This window comes from Vulpes lagopus, chromosome 6, assembly GCF_018345385.1.
Source record: "Vulpes lagopus strain Blue_001 chromosome 6, ASM1834538v1, whole genome shotgun sequence".
Lineage (NCBI taxonomy): Eukaryota > Metazoa > Chordata > Mammalia > Carnivora > Canidae > Vulpes > Vulpes lagopus.
In genome coordinates, this window is record NC_054829.1 from 100,349,276 (window position 1) to 100,355,328 (window position 6,053).

The following is a 6,053-nucleotide window of genomic DNA, read 5'->3' on the forward strand; positions in this document are numbered from 1 at the left end:
CTCCTTTTTAAAAAAAATATTTAATTGTAAAACTTAATTTTTAAAACTTTATTTATTCATTTATTCTTCTCCTCTTTTTGCCTTTAAATGGTGTGTATGTGTGTGTTGGAGGGGATGGAGCTGAGGATAGGACCTGTGTTTCTTGGAGCTCTAGTGGCCATCATTTACTCATGAAGACAAAGTCAAGATTAGCTCATAGAAAGCAACATACACCTTAATATTTTGGGGCTATTGAACAAACCCTGGGTCTACTTACCTCTAGACATCTCGTGTGAGAAAATAAACTTGTATTTTCAAAGGCAATTTTGGCTGAATGTCACGTTACCTGCCACCAAAAGCATCCTAACAAATACAACAGGTGATTTTGATGCAGAGCCAGCTCAGAGCAGTCATGAGGAACCTTTGGCTTATACGTGCCTCCCTAGCATCTTGACATGGTGCAAAATCTTTATGGAGGATGAACAATCAGAACACTGTCTCTGTATTGATATTTCTCAAAGATATTCAGAAAATAATATTTAATAGCTAAAAAAATCAGTGCCAAGGTTTTTAGTGCCATTCTTTTAGTTAATAGAGATTATATAGATTGTAAGGTTATATATTTTTCCTTCCCTGTTCCTGAAGTTCAGTTTTAATATTTGAATACTGAATAAAAACAAAGTTGAGCTTATAAACGTCTGATTGTGTTCTGTTTATTCGTGAAGCAAATAAAACCACAACAAAACAGCACTACTATCGCTGCCTGGGGTTTCATTTTTTGTTTTTTTCTACCTGGTAAAATTCTACCAGTCATTCAAGATCTAACTCTAATGTCACTTTCTCAGTTACTATTTCCTAACTATATGTAAATAACTCTGTCCCTCTTTCTTTCTGAGGACTCATTTATCCATTCAACAAACATCTATTAAGCTCTTGCCAGATTTTAGCCCTTGTTCTGGGGATTCAAGAGTGAAGAGCTCAAGGGATGAAAGGTAAAGCATAGGGAATATGCTTTATATTAGCCAATGGCATTGTAATAATGTAATGGTGATAGTGGTAGTGACAAATGGTACTTGGGGGTGAGCACAGCATAACATATAGGTTTGTTGAATCATTATGTTGCACACCTGAAAATAATGTGACATTGTGTCAATTATCCTTCAATTAAAAAAGAGCCAATGGCATTGTAATAATGTTATGATGACAGTGGTAGTGACAAATGGTACTTGGGGGTGAGCACAGCATAACATATAGGTTTGTTGAATCATTATGTTGCACACCTGAAAATAATGTGACATTGTGTCAATGATCCTTCAATTAAAAAAGAAAACAGTAAAAAAAAAAAGTGAACAGTCAGACATGGTTCCCACACTCAAAGGTTGCAACCTAGTCAGAGAATGATAGATCACTCCTTAAACAACCATAGTAAAGCATCATAAGTTTTTATATTAGGCACATGAGATAGCAACTCCATCCCTTCACAGTTACTAAAGTTCATTAGATTTTTACTGATTTTCTATAATGTGTAAAGCACAAGAGATACGAAGATTAGTGAGATGTAGTCCCTGTTCTTTAGGGAGGGAAGGAGACCGGTATGTTTCATCAAATCAGTTTCCTGTGGTGCCTGGGCACACATGTAGAAGACATTTCCCAGCTTCTCTTACATGTCAGTGAGGCGTGGCCAAGGGGATGTGAGAATAATGCATGCTACTCTTATTTCTTACCTATAAGAAACCTCCATGCAATATGCTACATACCCTCTCCTTTCTTGTCCAATGCCTGGAATCTAAGAACTTTTAAAGTCTTAGGGGATGACAAAGCCATGGGTTCCTCAATTACTGAGTAGAATGCCATCAGCTGAACACTTGATTGGACTTTACATGAATAGAAAGAAGCTTCTACTATGTTAAGTTACTGAGATTTTGGAGTTTATAAGTTATAACAGTATTATCTTAAGGTAATTTAATTATGATATGAGAAGTGCAGGCACAGAGCTGAACAGAGAGAGGAGATATTGCCCAGTGTAGCTGGGGTCAAGTGATATTTGAGTCAAGTCTTGAAAGATGACAGCCTTATAAAAAATAAAGATCATTACAGGCAAAGGAACCACATGTTTAAGGATGAGGAGTGGGGTGCTTTGGTGGCTCAGTGAGTTAAGCATCTGCCTTTGGCTCAGGTTATGATCTCAGGGATCAGCGCCACCTGCTCAGCGGGGAGCTTGCTTCTCCCTCTCCCTCTGCCTGCCACTAGCCCTGCTTGTGCTTTCTCTCTCTCCGTCAACTAAATAAACAAAATATTTTTAAAAAAATAAAGGATGATTAGTGAAAAGGAAAGTGCATGAAGGGAATTCTATGCATATTTATATTAATTAGAGTATAATGAGCATAATGGTGCAAAATGTGCAGCGATCAGAGGAAAATGGAGATGAAAACCCTGAATGTAAATCCTTGTGTCACTGCCTCCCAGTTGGGCCATTTTGGGCAAGTTACTTAACCAGTCTGGATAGTTTTTCCCAACTATAAAATGGCGATAATGCCTATGTTGCAGAAAATTGTAATATAGTATTAAGTACATCATAGAGTCCCAATAAAGTACTCCCCCATGCTTTATCTTCCTTTTATAATATTTTCCTTAAGGAAAAAAAAGCATACATATACTGTACTGAAAAGCAAAGAAAAGGGACACTGCCAAATTCAAGCCTTTTAGTCCCTCATAAACTGCAGAAAAAGAAATAACAGATTTCTAAAATAGGTAAAGAGCTTTTATTATATTGACAAGAGATATTCAATGACTTTATAAGGCTGTTAACTCTTTAAAACTTATCATAATTATACTCTTCTTAACCTGTATGACACATGACTACAATACTGAGGACACTTCCTCATTACATAAGTGCACATATACGGAGCTCCAATTTTCCACATACAATGTTCCTAGGCTTTGTGCGGACAAAGATATAAATCCTTTCTCCCAGAGGAAAGATCTGTTCTGTTATTGGTGTTTGTGTGCTGACCAAGAGTCGCTGACCTGCCAATTATCAACAGGACTAGTAAATAGTTGGTCATGAACCAGATACTCATCAATCCTTTGTCACAGAACATATTCTATAGATGTTTTAAATGAAGTATTTTATGTTACATTTGTAACATAAAGAGAATTCAGAGATAATCTGAATTATCTCTGAATCTCTGAATTATCTAATTATCTCTGAATTATCTTATTACCAGTCAATGGGTAACAAACTCAAATAAGCCAAACTCAGCTGTAAGGGGTCTATGGCAACTGCAGAGGGAGGAGCCGAACTGAAGGCATTCACATCACTGCAAGCCCCTGAGTCTAATCTCATGGTTTCATGTCCCATTTAAAGAAATAGAAGAGATTTGGTTTAGGTGACTCTTAGAAGCCACATGGTAAACATATTAATCATTGCATAAAATTGAAATCACATCAGGTATTTTAAACAGGAAGAGAGTTTTATACAGGAAATTAAGTGAATTGTTTAAAGGCTGAGAGATTATTGAAAGGGCTAGAAGTGCAGGTTCTAGGCTGGGCCTCCAGGAATGACATCTAAAGCACTAATAAATGAACCACAGGGGGAATGTACTACTTTCGTTACAATCTGAAGGCCCTGCAAGGACTATGTAGTTCGAGAACACCATTGTAGCTGTGACCCCGGAGAAGCTGGGATCTGGAAGCTGCCTGGACAAGGAACACTATGAAGAAGAATATGGTCACTACCTTCCTCATTTGCTTCTTGACAGCCACAGAGGTGGTGATACAACATGACAATGTTGAGTCTGGCCGTCACCACTGCTGTTAAGGCCCTTCCCACACCCACAGTTCTGAAGACTAGGACTGGCATGTCCTGGACCTTTCCTGCCAACAGAAAACAGCCAAAAATAGCAGGGAGATGGCCTTTGCCTTCGAAATTTCAGACAAGTTCATCATCTACTTGCCAGATCCTAATTTTACATCTAGAACTCTAGCTGGAATGGAGTCTAAGAAGCGTTTTTAGCTTTCCAGTTTGTCCTGTACATACTAGAAGTAGGTAGGAATGGATGTGAGTGCCAACCTTCTATATCCGGCACAGCAACTTCTGGAGCAGAGTTCTATCACTGACTTTTTCCCGCTTCTACAGCAATCCTGAAAAACAAAAAAAGCAAAAATCTAGTCAGTAGGATTATAATGCTAAAGATCTTAATATTCAAGAAAATAGGTGAATCTGGCGTTTTGCTCACATCACTAGTATAGCATGAATCACACTAATTAAGTATATTCTGATTCATTGGATTTTTTTTTTTTTCTGAGGTGTTGGATGACAGAAACTGTATTTAATTCCTACTTGGATTTCCTGTCTCCATGCCAGCTTGGCCCAGAGAAGACACACAGATATCTGCTAAAGTGAAATGCCTCATTCTTAGCTTAGAGAGAAACAGTAAACCAGAATTTCATGAGAGCAGTTGGTGGCAGCAACAATGTCACGTGGAGGCCCCCTTACAGAGTGGAAGCCTGGGGTGTGTGTCTTGCAGTGAACACAGAGGTTGACCTGGCTAAGTGGGGTACCCGCCTTGTCTCTGTCCACTGGTGGTGCCCATTTCTGGACGGGAGGCTAAAGGAAACGGTGGCTTTCTGATACTAATCTTTTAGGGCAAGAAATCCCCACGGTCTAGCGTGAGATAATAAGGATGAGACGACCAGCTGATGGCTGGGTCAGCAGGATCTGAGGCTCTCAGCACCTCGGTGGTGCTAACGTGGCCCACAGTAGCAACACCGTCTGGCTGAGAGGAGAACGGAAACACCGGCCACCAAGAAACACACGCCCTGGGCCCTTAGTGTCCCCTGAGGGCTACTCACCTCGCGGTCTCCAGCGCAGGAGGCTGCGCAACAGGGTAAACGTCTGCAGGTGAGCCTCGGTCCGCCCAGCGCGCAGCGCCTCCCGGCAGCGCATCCCCGCGGGCGGAGCCCCGGGCTGCGAAACCCGCAGAGGTCGGAGCGCTCGGCGCCGCGGGTTTCCGAGGCTCCGCCTCCCCCGCGCGCTCCCGGCGCCGCGGCCCCCGGAGCCAGCCCGGGAGGGAGGGTCCCGGTCCCGGTCCCGGTCCCCGCGGCCGCCGTCCCCGGAGCCAGCCCGGGAGGGAGGGCCCCGGCCCCTGCCCCGGCCCCGGCCCCGGCCCGCCTCCCGAGGCCTCGGCGCGGGCCCGTGGGGTTTCGGCCGTGCGCCCTGGCCGGGAGCCGGCGCCCCTGCCGCCCGGGGAGCGCGTGGCCCAGCGAGCGCAGACCCCGGTGACGAGGCGACCTCGAGACCCCCCTGGCGGGGAGCAGCGCCGGCTCCTCTGCAGCCCGGACAGGCCCCACAGCCCGTTACCAACGTCCACATTTTGGGTTTAAGCGCCACCTATCCGCGTGCTCTTAGAAGCGTCTTCTCCGGTACGGTGGGAAGAGCGGGCTCTTGGGTCTGGGTGACCAATGAGGGGAGGGAAGACTTGCCCCCCTCGACTCTTTATTGCTTCTTTAACGCGAGGCCTTCTTACCGCATCATTTTGGATTTTAACCTTCCCATCAACAGTTACTTTCTGCTTTAAAACTCCCTTCCGTTTCTGGGTCTTCCTTTCCTGTGTTACCGCCCCCCCTCCCCTCCCCTCCCCTCCCCCCAGAGTGAGTGTGTGTATACGCACATGCCCCTTGCCGGGTAATCTTCATTTCCTTCAGAAATAAAAATTCTTACCTGTTTTTCACTCCTCAGGCCAGTTTTAATCACCACTTTTCAAGCACGAGGGACAACGTCAAGGAAATGTCCCCACCAGGTAAAAACCATTCATTCCCTTCCCTCAGGTCTTACTTTGTGGGTAGGATGGCTTAACCTACATTCCATCCAATAGTCTTCAGAGCATCCAAGTGATTACTGTGTTCAGAAGAACTGAACTCTCCTTCTCCTAAAGCTTGCAGAAATTTCTAGTGGTATCCAGCTTCCTCTTACCACAGGAATGAAATAGATTTTTCCTTTTCTTTCAGTCATACGATCTTCATTGACTCATCACCGGATTTGATTAACATGACTTTGGAGAACATTGAACTTT

The 6,053-nt window shown here is 43.6% G+C and overlaps 1 protein-coding gene across 1 annotated transcript in view; it reads right to left on the minus strand.

Annotated features, from left to right (window-relative positions):
• Window positions 1-4,989, minus strand: part of SLC9B2 (solute carrier family 9 member B2) — a 58,660-nt gene extending 53,671 nt beyond the window's left edge. Inside the window, exons 1-2 of the mRNA XM_041757653.1 lie at window positions 4,834-4,989; window positions 4,052-4,122 (exon numbers count right to left, since the gene is read on the minus strand). The gene's annotated coding sequence lies outside the window, so the exon portion shown is untranslated. The remainder of the gene's footprint in view (window positions 1-4,051; window positions 4,123-4,833) is intronic.
• Between the last annotated feature and the right edge of the window lie 1,064 nt (window positions 4,990-6,053).